This window comes from Metopolophium dirhodum, chromosome 1, assembly GCF_019925205.1.
Source record: "Metopolophium dirhodum isolate CAU chromosome 1, ASM1992520v1, whole genome shotgun sequence".
NCBI lineage: Eukaryota > Metazoa > Arthropoda > Insecta > Hemiptera > Aphididae > Metopolophium > Metopolophium dirhodum.
Window position 1 is genome coordinate 27,402,371 of NC_083560.1, and position 19,499 is coordinate 27,421,869.

At 29.0% G+C, this 19,499-nt stretch overlaps 1 pseudogene; it reads right to left on the reverse strand.

Moving 5' to 3' along the window:
- Positions 1-425: 425 nt before the first annotated feature.
- Positions 426-2,113, reverse strand: LOC132935314 (uncharacterized; annotated as a pseudogene).
- Between the last annotated feature and the right edge of the window lie 17,386 nt (positions 2,114-19,499).

Below are 19,499 nucleotides of genomic sequence, written 5' to 3' on the forward strand. Positions count from 1 at the left end.
TGAGGAGGATGATTTATCGCCGGCGACACGTATCGTTCGCGATTTACACTTATTGCAGTGACCACAATAATCATATGAGATTATTGTCCATTATTAAGGTCACCACACACTGCAGGGGCGGCTGAGACGCAAAATCTGGCAACGGCGCAGGGCACACACACCGTTCGGAGACCGTTGAGAACACGATTGAGAACGGTACCTTTTTTAAGTACCTTTTTTAATATCACGATTGAGAACGTTTTTACCTACCAACTTTTATGCGACGTTGCCGCAGTAATTAAAAATACAAAATAGAAATAAAATATACAGATATCATTTTTTTGTCAGTTTAAGATTAAAAATCGACTATATTTATATACAAAATATTTTTATTTATTTGTCAGTAAATAAAAAAAATTATATTTATTTGCCAGTTTATATAAAATTTAAATTTTTTTTCCAAAGTACTTATTTCCAATAAACTTAAGATACTTGATGATGTCCTTTGTTTGTTCAAACTCTTTATAAGCATTAATTGTCGAAATAATCCGATCATAATCTTTGCTGGACATGGTTTTGATAATATTGTTTACAATTGATTTCATTATTTCCACGGGGGGGGGGGGGGGAGTGGCCGAGCAGACTAAGGCGTCGGCTGCGATGCAGCCGACTCGAGTTCGATACCTTGGCCGCGGGCGGCATTTTTCTTAGGGCAAGTCACGGTGTCCGGAGAACAAGAGCCGCCATCCCCCGGGGCACGGCAGAAACCTACGAGTGTCTCATTAGAAATTCTGCCAAAACACAACACACATGTGTACTAACCTACCCAATTTAAAAACCTACAGTGCCCTCCCCCACACCCAATGGCCTATGTTGCCGCGGGTTACCCAATAAAAAAAAAAAAAAGCCACGGCTTGTGTTTGGGTTTCCTTTAAAACAGAAATTACTACATGTGTAGGAGGATGCGTGCTATAAAATTTCTCGTTGTAAGTTCTGTGGAAACTTTCTGCTCCATTGGTGGTTCTTAAAAATAAAATAATAAATTACTATTAACACGCAGACCAAATAAAAGCATACAAATATTAAGTTATTAAGTTATAGTATATTAAGTACCTTGGATTTAATGTCGGTACTTTGCCCAAAGAATAGGTGGGAATAGCGAATCATCTTCAATGTATGTGGTTAGCACGTAATCCGAAAATAAACTCCCAACTTCTAAGTCTGGACATATTGCCATAAGTTGTATAAATGCATTATCAACATCAGTGGGAAGAAGAAAAGGCAAACCAAAAAATAATTCAAGCCATTGACCTACTTCATCATTTTTGTCTTTATATGCACTTCTCAATGTTGATTCTCCGTTTATCTGTCATAGAGATAATATAAAATAAATTATATGTTATTAATACAATTAGAGTAAAAAATGTCTTACTTTTCTCCACCAAGTTTGGGCTCTATGAAAACGGCAAGTTTCAATAACTACAATTGGAAATATTTCTTTGACTGCTTCGTGACCACCGATTTCGAAGTCCAAATGCAGCTTTTGGACGTTAAGAGCTAGACATATTTGCAAGAGATACTTCCACATTTTAATGTAAATTTGTTTTGTTTTGTTCGGTAAAAAAAAATAAGCAATAGACACGTAAAAACCGTTTACATATGTGTGTAATGTATATAACTGTAAAAAAAATGTTGGTGCAAAATTATAAGTACCATCTCCGAATAATTCGGTTTGTTTCGACATAAAATTTAAATTTTGGCTTGTTGTTATACAAACGAAGTCATTGGTTTCAGGAACAAAAACAAATTGATCACTTTTAAATAAACATAAATCGTTATTTTGAATATTATTCAATTGTGATATAGCTTCATTTAAATTAGTAGAATAAATTGGGTATTGTTTTCTCTTCTTGTCATAAATTGCCTTTCGCACTGATGTAATATCATTGTGAGTAATATTTGGTAAATCACTGTTTAGTAACTCAGTTCTAATAATTTTTAAAGGTCTTGTAGATAAATTATCTTCAGCTTTTCGCTTAGAATTTTCTCTTAAAATCTGTCTTTCAATTTTTTGATTATTATTACTTACATGATTCACGTGTTCACCGTTTGACGAATGAAAAGTTTTATCCATTTTTGTTAATAAGCTGGCACTACAGCTGTTATTGGAGCATTTCCATTTCATTAAACCATCTTTGCGTTGTCTTACAAATGAATATTTATCATTATTTAATACTGCAAGATCTTTTCCGCGTTCAGACGTTATTATAATTTTGAAGTTTTCCATCATAATTAATATTACACAATATATTATACACTATATTATTACGTTGTTACCGCTCTGTACACCAAACGACTGAATTTGGCGGATACGTAAACCATCTGCAGACACGTAAACCACGATATCGTGTTTATTATCTTTATTACTAAACATTAAGAAGATAAACGACAACAGGAATTCGAGGCCCCTGTACTTACAATATTATACTGAAATCCATAGGTAAACTATTTTTTTAATTATCGAACATTTTATTTCGGGACGGTACTGAACGGCAACGTTGCTCTAAAAATCGTTCTCAATCGTTTGATTATAAGGTACAAAATATTGTTTCTTTGATCTGCCGCAATCGTTCTCAATCGTGTTATCAAAAAGGTACAACGTTCTCAATCGTACTCTACCGTGTGACACTACGTTACAGCGTTGCCACGGTTCGCTCCGGACGTATCGGTCCGAACAGCCACCATTGTCCACCGGGAAGTATCCGCATCGTAACAATAAATAAATAATATTATAATAATATTACGTAGTTGATCTCCACTATTAATATTTAGTAATGTCACCTTTTTTCGGTTAAATATGTAAGTAGATAATATCGTAATTATTATTCCATGTGCCCGACATAGGTATATCGTACCTATATAATATTGTTTGGTGGTGCGTGATGCATGAGAAAAATAATAATTATTATAAAACATCGCAAGTAGTATTATAAACAATTTATAGTACAATAATAATAATGATCCGCATAGTATTGATAAGAACATAATATTGTGTGTTTGTGTTTAAATATGTGGTTATCGATAACCTTCTAACTTCCGGCGGTGGTGGTTATAATATTTCCAAATGTATAGAAAAATATTGTTTCGGTAAAATATTGTAGTATTTTGTGTACAACACTTCTCTACAAACATAACTCATAAGCATAACATTCAGCCCGCAATACGGCAGTCACCTCTCCACCTCTCCACAACACACCGTAACAGACCGTCACCCCGATGGAGCTGCGACCCCCGCTCCTCCATCCCATGACGACAAACCCTCCGCCGTACAGCACCAAGCCAACAGCGACCGACACGGAGCGTCGGAGCCGTCAGAACGTACGGAAACTACAAACTGGCTTTTTAAGGGCGCTTGAAATAGGAAATGTCCAGGGGCCTTTGTCTTTAATTAGGATCAGTTAATGCGAAACCGCCGCCCGTGTAATTTACACCTAAAAATGAAAAGCGTGATATTAAACTGGTCATTCCTCATAAATTATAAACTAGCCAATATTTATACTGCTCCACCATTAGAATTAAGTTTACCATGGAAAATAACTTATATCCCAATGGCCTATATGTAGCCGCGGGTTTCTCATTAATAAAAATAAATATTAATATTTGTAATAAACGCTCAGCGTGGGACGTATTTTCCGGAACCGTCGAATTGCAGGTAAACCGGCGACGGACATTTATTTTCGTCCGTATTTATTTTATACGACCTGTCCGTATTGTTCGTGATGTAACTGTATATTATATTATAAATGAGGGCCAGTGGTATTTAGTTTCGGACGAAAAACCGACATACATGTTCACGGAGATGAGGGATTAAAATAATAATAATTATGATATTAATATATTGGAATGTATTTTTCACAGACACGTTATCGGTGTGTATAATATGTGCGTGTGGGTAACGAACAATCGAAATGTTTTGCAACAATAAATTATTAAGTATATTATTTTTTATTTATTCGAATTTCGTGCAAAAAAAGGACCGGCTTAATATAATATTATGTTATAGAAGGTACATACTATTATATCGTATTCGTATGGTATATAATATTATAATGCTATAGGTAAGGTAGGCATATAATGCATATTGTTAACCGGCGGGTGTGTTATTTATACATTTATACCCGTATACCTATTAAGTTCTGTGGTTATAATTATTGTAAATTTTAAAGAAAACTGTCCGAAAAGTGAAGGGTACATTTTGGTCAAAAATTGCATTGCACAAGACACTTTGTAGCAGTATACGCAGTAATAAATCATATTTAAAATTAAAGAAGAAAGAGTAGTCTCGATAATTTTCGTAGAATGATGTAAATAGTGTGTCTACACACAACACACTATTTTTTTAACTATTATAATATTATCTACAATATATTATGCCTATACTCTACGTTTCTGTAAACGAATAATATTTCAACATAAGAGAGCGGTGCACTTGAAATAGTTTCGAGTACCTACCTATATATTGTGACTCGAATAATGCATTATACTCTTCGACCTATACACTGGATCGAATACAAAAACAAAGAGTTGTCGTTAACAACGGTAACTCGCTAATGATCCAATGTTGTAAAAATATGAACTTAAAACACTCTTAAATATTTAATTTTATTTGCTTGTAAATATTTTTTTTTTTTAATAAAGCTAGACAAACCTATGGGTAATCTTGTATTAAATTTTCAAATGTTAGATTTAAAAAGAAATATTTTTATGAATTCTTAACTCAAAATAATTTGCTAAATTTTGTGATTTTTCAAGATAAGAACTTTAAAATGCTCATAAAAAAAAACTGTGACTAAAGAGTTTTAATATTTTATAAATTCCATTATAACAATAAAGTAGGCGCCGTGTATTACAATTTCAAGCTTTTTTACCCGACAAATAAATTAATTTTTATTGACATTCATAGAAAAAAAACTAATATAATTGAAAACTGAAAATGTTCAAAACAAGTTCAAAACAAATCAAAATATTTTGAAAATGTTATCATGTATAGAAAATGCGTATGCAAACAACCAATTTAATTTATATACGTTCATTTGTTTTAGAGTTATACCTACCAAAAACCAAAATCGATTTTGCGTAAAACTTCCTGTTTTCTTTAATTTTTATCTTATTTTTCTCGGTGCTTTTGAATTTTAAATTTAGACTTCCCCAATGCACTAACTAGATTCACTCTCCCATTATAGTACCCACCTATATTATATTGATGATATAAAATAATATGTTATTAATATATTTTATTAAGATATGTCATTATAATTGCTGTTATTAATTTATTGTTCATGCATTTTTAGGTAGGTACATAAAGCAATTTACTGATAATATAGATACCTAATTTTCCTAGTTCAATTTACTAATAATGCATTTTCTATACACAATAAAATTTTAACCTAACCTAACCTAACCTAACATTTTCTGTTTCCAATTTTATTAGAGTTTTTTTCTAAGAGTGTCAATAACATTTTATTTGTTTGGTTAACAACTTGAAAATTTAATAAGAAGCTCATACTATAATGTAACAATGACATTTGAAAAATCTTAAAAATCCTTAGTCACAGTTTTTATTTTTATAAGCATTCAAAGTTCAAATCACGATATTTAGCAAACTTTTTTGAGTTGAGTATTCATAAAAATTTTTATTTTTAATTCTAAGATTTGAAAAATGTAATACAAGATTATTCATAAATCATAAGTTTATCTACGTTTATCAAAAAAAAAATGTCTACAATCAAATTAAAGCAGCATTCCTTGTTATGCAAAGAAAAAAAAAGATCGACGTAAAAGACGCTTTTTTCACATATTTGATTTAGTGGCTATTATTGCAAAAACCTTTGATAAACTTATCAATAACTTAGCTTATTTCTATGTATATTATACGTCTTGGACTATATTAGTATTACCAGAAATTATAAGACCAGTAATAAATATATGACTGATAAAATATATCGTTATTGTGCCGAAATAGTTTTATCTACAATTATCTATAGTTGTATTTACGACTCAAGGAAAGGGAAAATTATCTGAATTATACCTACGTATTTAAAATATGGGTTTGCATAGATGAAACAATTGACAGTATGCGACGTAATGTAGCTAATGTCATTATTGGTATTTTGAAACCACAAGATGTTGGTAAAACTTATCTTATTCACACAGAATATTTAGACAAAGTGAACCATAGTACTATTTTTCAATTATTTGACAAATCTATGCATATTTTATGGCCAAATAATGTTAATCATGAGGACATTTTATTATTTGATTCGGATGCCACGCCGTATATGAAAAAAGCTGGCCGCTGTATTCAAACACTGTATCCAAAAGCTTTGCATGTGACATGCTTAGCTCATGCCCTCCATAATGTGTGTGAAGAAGTGCGTGCACATTTCCCAAAAGTTGATCGTCTGATTGCCGAGATGAAAAAAACATTTCTGAAATGTCCAAAACGGATCGCTATTTTAAATGAAAAATGTCCGGATATTCCAAATCCACCTAAACCAATCACTACTCGTTGGGGTACATGGATTACAGCAGTCGAATATTATTGCACATATTTAAATGAAATAAAAAGTGCAGTTGAAGAATTCAACGAGAATGCCCAGTGTGTGAATGTTGTAAAAGAGCTTATAAAAGATCAATCTCTACATTCAAATCTCGTCTACATTACAACAAATTTTGGATTTTTACCACATGCAATTACACAATTAGAAAAAGAGGTATTTTTTATTTTTGTTTCAAGTATTTGCTGTATTTATATATAATTATTTTTTAGGCGAAACCTTGGAAAAAAGTATAGGTATTGTGTTAGAAGCAAAACAAAAGTTAGAGGAAGCTAATGGCGAAGTAGCGAAATTGATTTTAGAAAAGTGCAATCGTGTTTTTTCAAAAAATAATGGATGGGCAGAACTTCAAAAAGTCAATAGTATTCATAATGGCACTGCACTAAACGTAAATGTGGAACAGTATGATTCAAATGATTTAGTTTATATGAAATATGCACCGCGGATTACATCGGTTGACGTGGAAAAGTCTTTTTCTATGTATAAAAATATATTAGCACCCAATAGAATGAGTTTCAATGAAAGTAACTTGACTAAATATATGGTTGTGAATTCCATTTTTAATATTTAATTTTATGTGTAATTGAAATTTGCTTTTTTAGAATTAAATTAATAAATCCTTTTTTTGGCTACTTAAAATGCTTTTTTAAGGATTTATTTTGCTACAAAATCCGAGCCCTAGTTATTATTTTTATATTTAATAGCTATTAACACTATTTTAAATAACGATAAATGCAAAACTTGTACAACGTTTTAATTCTATAAATAACGATAAGCACTACGCTTGGATAACGTTTTAATTCTGTATAATGGTAAACGCAAAACTTGGTTAGATAACGTTTTAATTCTGAATAATAATAAACACAATAGTTGAATAGCGTTTTAATTGTAAATAACATAAAACGGATTTTTTTTTTTTAATGTAAGCCCTGATTTGTTCACAAAATATTTATTGGTCACGCAGTCAAAATATTTTTCTGCTACGTACCTATATTATCTATACATGGTAGTATGGTACTGGCAATAACTGCAACATATTTGGAACAAAATGAACGAAAAAAACGTAATTTGATAATAATGTCGCTTACTGTGTTTTATGATTAGGCAGCCGAATTGACAAAGCTAGGTTTTACTAGTTAAAACTAGGATTTACCAATCGTACTCGGTAGGTATACGATATATACAAGTAATTTTAATCTGGGTTAATAGGTATACATAATATATAACTGATTAACTAAATTGTTTGCAATACAGATATCACTTAGAAAATAAATATGTACATATAATAAAATATAATATAATTTTTACATTTATAATATAGGTACCTATTTAATGTAATAAATACCTATATAATCATGTATTTAATTCAGCTCATTGGTATAGTTCTTGCGGTGTTGTAGACGGCTCTTCAACTTATATTTTGAAATATGACTTGTAGGAGAATGTCATTTAAAGTGAAAATGTATCTTTTACTTTCCTTGAACTTCTTTAGCCATTAATCATATTTTGAATCCGAATCTGAATTTTGACATTATTTCATTCATTTTTTATTACTTTAATAAAGAATGACACTTATTGTTATGACAAACGTATAATATAGTGTGTTTTAATCGATTTCAATGAAACAAATGCGTATATTAGGTATTATGGCACTCAAAAAACAGGTTTAATAATTAATATAAAAGCATATATATTATGTAATTAAATATACATATTTTAATAATCTTACAAGACATCCGAATTGGTTTTCGTGTAGCGTATTTATATTTTATTACAATCCATTTATTATTACTAACTGAAGTCGTTGAATTGTTATTATTATTAATATTTCCTTTTTAATTTGTTTGACAATACCACGATCATCATATTAGCATTGCATTACCCATAAGGAACCACGAGGAAGTGACTATCACTGCCCTCTATAAATATTATTAATTAATTAATTTAAACTTAGTCGTAAATATATAACTATAATAATTACAAGTGCCGTGAGTTCATCAATTTTCACTACGCATCATAATATAAGAGTGTCCAACCATGTCGGTGTCCAATCCGCGTAGGTCAATCGTCTCGGGAGTGGGGGTGGTCAAAAATTGAGAAAACGACTTAATTATTTTTTATAATAGCATAATATACGGTAATTTTTCAGGTGACTTTTGGTTTTCGATGACCCGTCGTAGGTCCAATGAGGAAGGGCAAACATTTTGACTGTCCACAACACACCTAACCCACGCCACGTATATAATATTATATTCTTATAAATAAATATTAGTGATAAAATTAATTGGCATAGAATCTACACCTAGTATCTATTATCTAACACTAGAAATACTTAATTGCATCGAATTATATTATATCTCGTCATTGGAGTTCAAAAAAAAAAATTGTCAAGCTCTTATATAATAACTAGTAAGATATTATATAAGAAAAAATAATACTATTCCAACAATATTGTAATAATGTGCACTCATGGCACTTATTGACGTATGTTATGCGTTAATGCTGACACGGACCCCCAACATGAGTATTTCGGAATCTCAGGGGGCCGCGAACCACATATTAAGGACAGCTGTATTATATAATAGTTTTTTTAATGTAGGTAAAGTGTGATATTTCTTTTATGCTTCAAAAATTAACAATGTTTATAAGCACACATTTGAGATCAACAGTTAAATAACGATTAGTATTTTTTGGTAAATCTACGTACTACTTATATTGTATAATGATATCCAAGTATACCTACTTGTATTTATTAAATTTATTCAAAATCAATTTTTGTGATTATAGATAATAATTGATATAATATTATTTTTATTTAATTTATATTACAAGTTCTTCATTCAATGTCTATTTTATTTTAATAATATTATGTAGTATAATATCGCAATATAATATTTCAATTATTATTTTTTAGTCCACCCACCATTTAAAAATGCATTTACAATTGTGTAAAATATAATAATATAATCTTCAATTTCACGATAGGGCTATTATTATTAATAATAATATAATACTGTTCATCTGTCATAAATCAATCCGACATTTCTTCTGTTTCGCTTATGGACGCCAAATTTTTTGCACAACCGTCCACCAATGTTAGGTATAAGTACCTATTATAGGTACGTACTTTCATAATAATACACTGTAGTATCGTACCAAGGCGGAGGATTTCAATACAACTGGAGGCCACCTATTCCTCCCAGGGTTGTTATGGTTTTTTCCGTATTATCGAGAACTGAGGAGATAACCGATAGGGTTGTTATGTTTAGAACATGAATTAAAAACATTTGTTTAAAAAATTTTTTTCATTGATTTAAACAAATAAAACATAATATATTTAAAACAGTATAAAATCCATGTGATTAATGTGTTTTTTTCGGTTTATTATTAATAATAAATATCCTTCAGAAAAAACGTTAAAGTATTAAATAATTATATCTATTAAATACCATCCATCATTTCAATTTTTTTTTTAATTTTATTGAAAAATTACCAAATCTAAAATATGTTTACTTAATAGTTAATATTATGATGTCCACATAAAACATCTATTCAGAAATATTTAAAATACATTTCAAATACTTTTAAGATTTACAATAAGTAATAAGTAAACAGTGAAACATAATATATCAGTACACGACATAACTAGTTACTTTTGGCTTTTCATTAACTTAACTGTTAACTTACTAACTTTTAACTTTTTGTTATTGGTGCATATTAACTTACTGAGTTAAAACTTTCCCAAAGCATCATATTTTAAACAGAAAAAAAAAATTTAAAACCAAAAATACAGTTTTTGGTCTATGATTCTTCTGATTTACTCTGATTCCTCTGCAGTTTCGTGAATTTACGATTACCTATATAATTACACGATGGTTCCTGTAATTACCAACTATATATTCAACCGTTGTACTTAATATATTGAAGCCACGTAAAACCCCGCGTCCGACTATCATCGCGATATAATATATTATGATCCAATGTTTGCATGTATCAGCTGACAAATATACTATATATAAGTATATAAGTTATATAAGTATATAAGTTATAGGTATATAATATGTTACATATTTTGTAGATTACCTATATCTATGTCGTCGGGCAAACGCATCAAAAATAAGTACATCTCGCTGCGTGTTTTTGATTGATTACATAAAGATTGGATCGTAATCGTTTATGATGGTTCAAGCCGTGCTGGTCATATTATTATGGGTTTTAATCGACTTCCCGAAATCGTACATATACGAAAACTAGTGAAAACGGTTTCGTGGACGAGTGCAACTCCGCAGTGAAAACGAATGTATAGTAACCTATTTACAGGAGAATGAACTTCGCAAGGACGACACGATATAATAATATATTATTATTATTTATATATTGGACTTACGTCTTACACGAAGTATAAATGTATAATACGACCAACAGTGTGTGAAGAAAAAATTGTATCATCGTCGGTACTTATAGTCTCCAACTGAGAAAAAAGTTGTAATATTTATGCATATAAATACATACTTATTTCAAGTTTACTTAAAACGTAAATGAATGATTTTATAAGTAACGTAAATGTAACATTACATGAACTACAAATGTCCTTTAAAATTAACTAGCTAACAACGTTATCTATACTGTAAAAGCAAGTCCCGATTTTTGTAACGCATACAAATCGACACCGTAAACGTAACGTCACCAATTTTTTTACCGTTATACCTGACAGATCTACCAATCGCCGTGTACATATAATTAATTCCGAGAAGTAGAATTCAACAATCTAAACATATCTATACTATATATATATATATATATATAATATATTTATATTCATATACTTACGTGCAAATATATGCTATATATTTATATGTGAAAATCGAATCTTTGTGTCGAATGTACTCTGAAACTAGTCATCCGTTTTCCTTGATTCTTTTTTTTTTAATGAAAGAGCGCATCGCTGACCAGGTTATAGGCTTAATTTCAAGGTAATTTTGTAATTACCCAATAGTGTGTGAGCCTACCTGACTGGTTTATTCATACCTAGACCGAAATATAATTCATATATATTTATAAAATAAACAAATCTCATGCACGACTGCACGAGCAACAGTCCCACTATTTGCAAACAACTATCCACAAAATAGTGAACATCAATTTGATGTTAAAATAAAATTATGTTTCATCAAACTTCAAACACACCAAATTATTTACTGATATACCTGACAGATCTACCAATCGGCGTGTACTTATGAATTGTTCCGAGAAGTAAAATTCAACAATCAAAATATATCTATACTTCTGTATTCTGTGCTATATTCATATATATTTACGTGCTAAATATACGCTATATATATAATAAGTTTGAAAATGGAATATGTGTGTCGAATATACTCTGAAATTTGTCATCCGATTTCCTTGATTTTTTTTTAATGAAAGAGTGCATCACGGACCAGGTTATAAGCTTACTTTATAAAATAAACAGATCGTATGCACTACTGCAAGAGCAACAGTCCCACTATTTGCAAGCAACTATCCATGGGGGCGGAGCACGCGGCACATAGCTAGTATTTATATAAAATTTATAACAAAATAATGAACATCAATTTGATTACACACAACACGCTGACAAGTGCTAAGTCACCTTGTTAAATTCCCTATGTCCTTAATACTATATTCTTATAACAAGATCTAAATGCAATCCCTAAGATTGCGGTAGTACAATTATTATAGAAATCTATTCGTAATTTTAGCTTAGTCAGTAGTACCTAAAAATAATAATCGACGGCGTAATAATTGGAAAACGGTAATAATCAAAGGTGTGCGCACAGTAATGGCCGGGTGGCTGTGGCCCACCCTGCAAGCGTCACAAGTTTTTAAATTTTTTAAATCATAAAACATTAAAAAGGTAAAAGTAACATTGATATTCATTACTCAATGATAATAAATAAATAATAATTTGGACTCTTGACTATGTTCATCGAGAAAGAATTGACATCAAGTATCAATGTCGATGATAGGTGAGTGAGACTGTTAAAACTTGAACTCCAATAAAAAGAAGAATGAAGTTACGAACTGTTATATTTATATTATATGCAAATGTCATAATACAATACTATCATTAATGTTTGTGAAATTGAATTTATTTCAATTTTAAAACTGTGTAAATACAGTTAATATACTTCTTTTTTAATTTTAAAATAATTTTGTATTTGTTTTGATTATATGAATGATTACATAAGTTATGCCTTCAATAGTGGGTGATATATTGAGTAGGTAAATTAAAGTAGGAAATAAAGTTTGTGCACGCCTATGGTAATAATAATATTAATTTGTATTATGTAGCTTTCAAATGTTATAGTTAATATACTACTGTCTACTGCAATAATACCGAAACAAATCATTCGTCTTCATTTATATTTAATATAAAATAACTTATATCAATTCTATGGTACAATTTAAAATGTAAGATACTTAATTAATTATTAATATGTTTGGACGTGACGAATCTAACCGGAAATCGGAATATTCCTGGACGAAATTTACGTACCAATGTTTTAAAAGTAGATTGGCCGCAATTTACATAAAAAATGACTGTGACCTTTTTTTGGCGACTTACTTTCCATATAGTATATGACCGTGACTTTTTTTGGGGGACACAATTTACCAACTCCAGCTATATAAAGTTCGATAACGATAAATTATTGATAAGATTATCAATCGTTTTTGCAATAATAGCCACTAAATCAAATATTATGTGAAAAAAGCGTCTTTTACGTCGATATTTTTTTCTTTGCATAACAAGGAAACCTTGCAACTTGTAAATAATAACTCATAATTCACAAAAATATAAATATAAAATAATAACTAAATAATTGTAATAATTATGGAGAAAAAAACTATAAGAATTGAAAACTGACAATGTCCGTAAACAGATCAAAAAGATTCAAGTTATTTTCAAAATTGTATTGTTGAATATAAATTGAAAATATAAACATTGATTAAAATTGTCATGTATCTACAGTAGTTCGTTTTTGAATAACAATAAAATTACAAAACCACTACATGAGAAATCGAGTAAATATCAAATGTTGTAAAAATATGAATTTCAAACGCTCATAAAAATTTAATTTGATTCGATTGTAGACATTTTTTTTGATAAAGGTAAATGTTTAATGTACAATATTATTATCGATAATGTATAGCAGCCATTATTATCATTTATGATATCGCTATGGATCGGGCAATAACACCTTTAATATTAAGGCACGGGTCGTCAGTTCGATCTCAACGACGCGTCGGTGACAATGCCGGTCAATGTACGCGACGTAATGTAATATTCACATTATTATAACAATTAAAATAGTGTTTATTATTTAAAATTATAATTATAATTATAACATCAATATAATATAGATAGGTACTTTAATGGGAGAGTGAATCTAGTTAGTGCATTGAGGAAGTCAAAATTTAAAATTCAAAAGCACCGAGAAAAACAAGATAAAAATTAAAGAAAACGGGAAGTTTTACGCAAAATTGATTTTAGTTTTTGGTAGGTATAACTCTAAAACAAATGAACGTATATAAATTAAATTGGTTGTTTGCATACGCAACTTCTATACATGATAACATTTTCAAAATATTTTGATTTGTTTTGAACTTGTTTTGAACATTTTCAGTTTTCAATTATATTAGTTTTTTTTCTATGAATGTCAATAAAAATTAATTTATTTGTCGGGTAAAAAAGCTTGAAATTGTAATACACGGCGCCTACTTTATTGTTATAATGGAATTTAAAAAATATTAAAACTCCTTAGTCACAGTTTTTTTTTATGAGCATTTTAAAGTTCTTATCTTGAAAAATCACAAAATTTAGCAAATTATTTTGAGTTAAGAATTCATAAAAAAATTTCTTTTTAAATCTAACATTTAAAAATTTAATACAAGATTACCCATAGGTTTGTCTAGCTTTATTAAAAAAAAAAAAATATTTACAAGCAAATCAAATTAAATATTTATGAGTGTTTTAAGTTCATATTTTTACAACATTGGATCATTAGCGAGTTACCGTTGTTAACGACAACTCTTTTCATTTTTTAATTATTTGTTTATGGAAACATAATTTTTTATTATATTTCAAATTTATTATTTAAAGCGTAACTTGTTTTGTTTATACCCGTTTTAGAGTAATCTATCTCACTTGTGCGTATGGGGACATTTATGGTGAATAACTCTTTTGGGAAATGTAACAAGACACTGTAGTACTTACTTTCTCGCCAAGTACTCGTTATCGTGGTCAGTCGAGAAAGAATAAGACTTTGTCTAGGTTAGGTAGGGATCTCACACTTGAACATCCAGTGCTCGTTATCGTGGTCAGTTGTTAGATTAAAGCAACCTTAGAGTTGTATAGTGTAAATCCTGTTGTACATTATTTAATTTTTTAATTATCCTTTTGTGCGCTACTTGTTATCGTGGTCACCAAAATGAGAATTTAAACAAGCTCATACAGCAGGTTTTGATAATTACTAACTCGATTGACAGTTTGGGAAGCGGAAACCGAAATATACCTGTTAAATACGTTAAGCCTTTGCGTGGGCTGACGATCTTTTTCTTATACAATGATAATATTATATCTTTGAATTCGAATAAAAAACTATCCAATACAGTGACCAACTTGTAACCTACTGTAAAGCAGAGTGACACCCGTGTAACCACTTTCATAATATTACAACCTATATAATATGTATTTAAAATATTTGTTTAGTACCTACCTACAAACTAATTATTAAAAACAACTTAGTACCTATACATAAGATAGCTCTACAAATATTTACTATACATATGTATATATATATATATATATGTATTATATTTAATCGTATAACTATTAACTAAGTATTATAATTATGCATAGCATTAAACTGATGACATTTATGTGCACATTTATACATAATATACCTACTCCAAGCTTGGTCCTACACACAAAAATAGTCGTAAATAACACGTTTCGAGTGTATATTACTGGCGAGATGTATTTTGTATTTCATGACTTAAAAGTGACAAACAATTAAAAGTTATTTTATTGGACATAATAATATTATCAATAGTCATTAAAACTATTTAAAACAAATGGTGATCGCATGCAAGTATTTTCAAATTTTAATAATAATTGTAATATTCATCCAAGGTAGGTACATCGTAAATAATAATATTATAACTTTTTTAAATTATTTATATTGGTGTCTATATATAGTGTGTGTATTGTGTATGTCTTGAGTTCACCAGTCCAAACCAAACCGTGACGTCTATCCGTGGAATAAAAACTGTCATGTTATTTGTAATTTGTACAACGCTGTAACGCACGATACTAACTATTACGTATAAGTTTTTATAATATAACATAGTATGTATAACATAATACAAATTAACATAAACTATAATTTGCAAAAATATATAGCTCGTTAATAACATATTATGCAGACAAAACTTGCTTATTATTCTCCGATACATTATGGTTATCTGTATATCAAAGCATCTACTGGGTAAGCCGAATTATTTCAAATTCATACTTTTTTTTGTTTTACTTAAGTCTTGTGTCGAAAGAAATATCTGATTTTCAAATAAGAACCTTCCGTCTTTTACTGTTAATTATTTAGGGCAAAAATACTGTTGCAAATTCTATAGTATAACACTATTAGATGCTCTGCAAATAAATAAACCTTATTTTCACTAGAATATTTAAAGAAAATATGTAGATCGTTTAGTTAGGAGTTTGCTTAGAGATTTTTTTTTTTTTTTTATTTGAAATCATCATAACTTACAAAAATTTAATTATAAAAATTATTCATGTTTATCCATCTCTTTTAAGCTAATAGCTTGTGTTAGAGATAGAGAGTAATACAGTCTTAGATTATAATTATAAACATATGTATGTATATAACAAATTAAAAAACAAACAAAGGAAACAATTATATACAAATAGTAATCAAATTAAATACAGCAGTATAGATTTTAAAATATTTTAAATTATTTGATAGAACAACCAATTATACACTAAATTTTTAATATTATTTTCAGACAGCTGAATATTTTTTTTATACTGACATGGCATAGAGTTAAAAAACGCAGGTCCTAAATAGTTGACAAAAGATTGACCAAAAGATTTGTATGGGTAATCAACTGGTATATTATACCGTCTATTTTCTCTTTTATCCACAATATTTTGACCGTCAAGGTCTTTATTAACATTTTTAAAGGTGAACAGAATAGCAAATTTATATATAAAAATTTAACAGGTAAGACACCAAACTCTCTATAATTATGCGACGTAGAACCTGATAAAGAATGTTTATTTAAGCAAATTCTAACTATATTATTCTGATTAATTTGTATTTGATTTAAAAAACAATCAGCCAATCCTCCCCAAGTTAATAAACCATATTGAAGTATGGATTGGTACAACGCAAAATAAACTACACGCATTGTGTGTTTTGGTACCAGATCTTTTAATTCATAGAATTTATAGGTTACCTGACGTAACTTTCCTACCAAATTATGAATGTGAAGATTCCAGCGTAAATTAGATTTAATTAAATTATCAAAAATGATACCTAAATATCGCGTACTTGAAACTTCTTTAATAGTTAAGCAAATATTTAAGTCACTACAAATCTTACCATCGTTACATCTACCTATGTATTTTAATATGATTAAGTGTTTGGAAACTTTTGTAAATTGATAAGGTCATAAACATTGATTTATTTTAGTTTTTTGAAAATTATTATCATAATATCAATACAATTTACTGACAGTGTAAAATTTAATAAAGCTTACAAAAAATGTGTTTTTATGTATTCTTCAGCAACCTATTAATGATTAAAAATTAAATTTAAATTTAACAAATTACATTTTTGTACTGCATATTATCTTAATATCTGTACTACAATGTTTATATTATACATTTTACTTTTGTTGATAAGAATTTTAATAAAGTTAATAAATAATTAATGCTGCAAATTTAATCTCCCATGTTTTGTATTTTTTTCTACTTTCTACTTTCGACTTGTGCGTTGTGTAGGCCTCTACTTCACGTCTGACCGACCGGCGATCGTTGTTATCAATTATTTTTCTTATCAATTATCATAAACCGCGATCACGAACTACATATTTATTGGAGGTATCGAGTTATATTTGTTAAAATTTTATTTTTCAGAACACAGAGACAACTTTTAATAGAATAAAATATTTACATAACAAATAGGAACGCTTTTTTTTTTCATTATTAAAAATATTTAATTACAATCTATACAACATGTGTACAATAAGTAATTTTGATTTAAGATATTATTTACATAGCCTAATTTCAATTTTGCTACGTCTACTAAGACATACTGTTTAACACTGAATAATACATTTTGTCACCCATTACATGCTGCATGTTTCCCTGACCTGACTGAAAAATCACGATACTAAATACTTGGATTTGGAGCATCGAGATACTAGATATTCGAAACTTACATTTTAAGTATTTAGACACTCGATACATTTAAATAAAATTAGTCATGGGTTTTTAAAAAAATTTATTTATACACAATTAGGTAGCCATAATATAAGATAATTAGTTAATATAGACCACAAAATGTAATGACTTGATAATAATAACAATCTACAAGACAATTAATTATTATTCACGTATATTTAGTTATTTAGATAGACATAAACTACAAAAGCAATTAGGTAGTAATAACTTAATTAATAAACTAGTCTTATATAATATATTAAATTGATAAAAACCGTAAATACTGATTATTATAATACTGTAATCAACAATTTTACTAATCACTGTTATACTAAATCGTTCGATTGAGCTCTTCTACTTAATTTTTCCCAATTCGAGCACTGGGTATGCATAATACACAGAAGTACAGACATAATGTGATATCGGTGTAAATATGGCCGACCAAGATCGACTGGTTGGTCTCGAACGATTATAAAGTCGATCTTTGTCGGAACAAACTAGGAACTTATTATTTTGCGGATTCACCAGTTTTTGCAGTTTATGTAATATGATATTTTCTAACATGATAGTTATAAAAACTGAATATCGACTCCGTGAGAGATTCAGAGCTATACTTTCTGATGATCATTAATTAAAGCAACGTCTTCCTTTATAGGATTCATCGAATATTCTTCAGATTATAATCAACTGACCAACGATATAAGTTGACACACTTCTACGCCAACATTACAGTATAATTATATTTTATAATATTTTGAAATTATTAAGGAATTTAACGAGATACTTGAAACACTTATATTTATTTAATTCGATATTTTAATTTTATAATTTGTATAGGTATGTTTATTATAGTTACCTATGTAAGGGTATAAAAATACAATTTATTTTTATAAATATTTTTACGTGATGACATCCTCAAACGTAAAATACATTCTTAGTAAATTTTAATCAACAAAATATTGGTCATCACTTGTATTGTAATATTTTACATATTATTGTTGTACAATATATTATGTTCAGTGCCGGATTAACACAGTTTTTGACTGTAATAAATGTTGCTTTTTTCCGTCCTGACCAATATGGTACATACTTAGTATGTTTAATGAACATACAAAAAAAAGGTGGATAAGTGGATGTCGCTCTGCTGTACGATAGGTTACAAGTGGGTCACTGTAATGGATGGTGTTAAATTTGAATTCAATGATATAATATCATTGTATAAGAAAAACGATTCTGAGCGAAAACGGTCAGTCAGCCTATGATATTACAAAGTATATTTGATGATATTATTGTGAATAAAGTAATTTATATATAACCTATTTACGTGGAGCCTTGTTTTAAATTTTCAATCCTTAGCCATAAAAGTTAAAAATTTATAAATTTTTAACTACAAAATAATT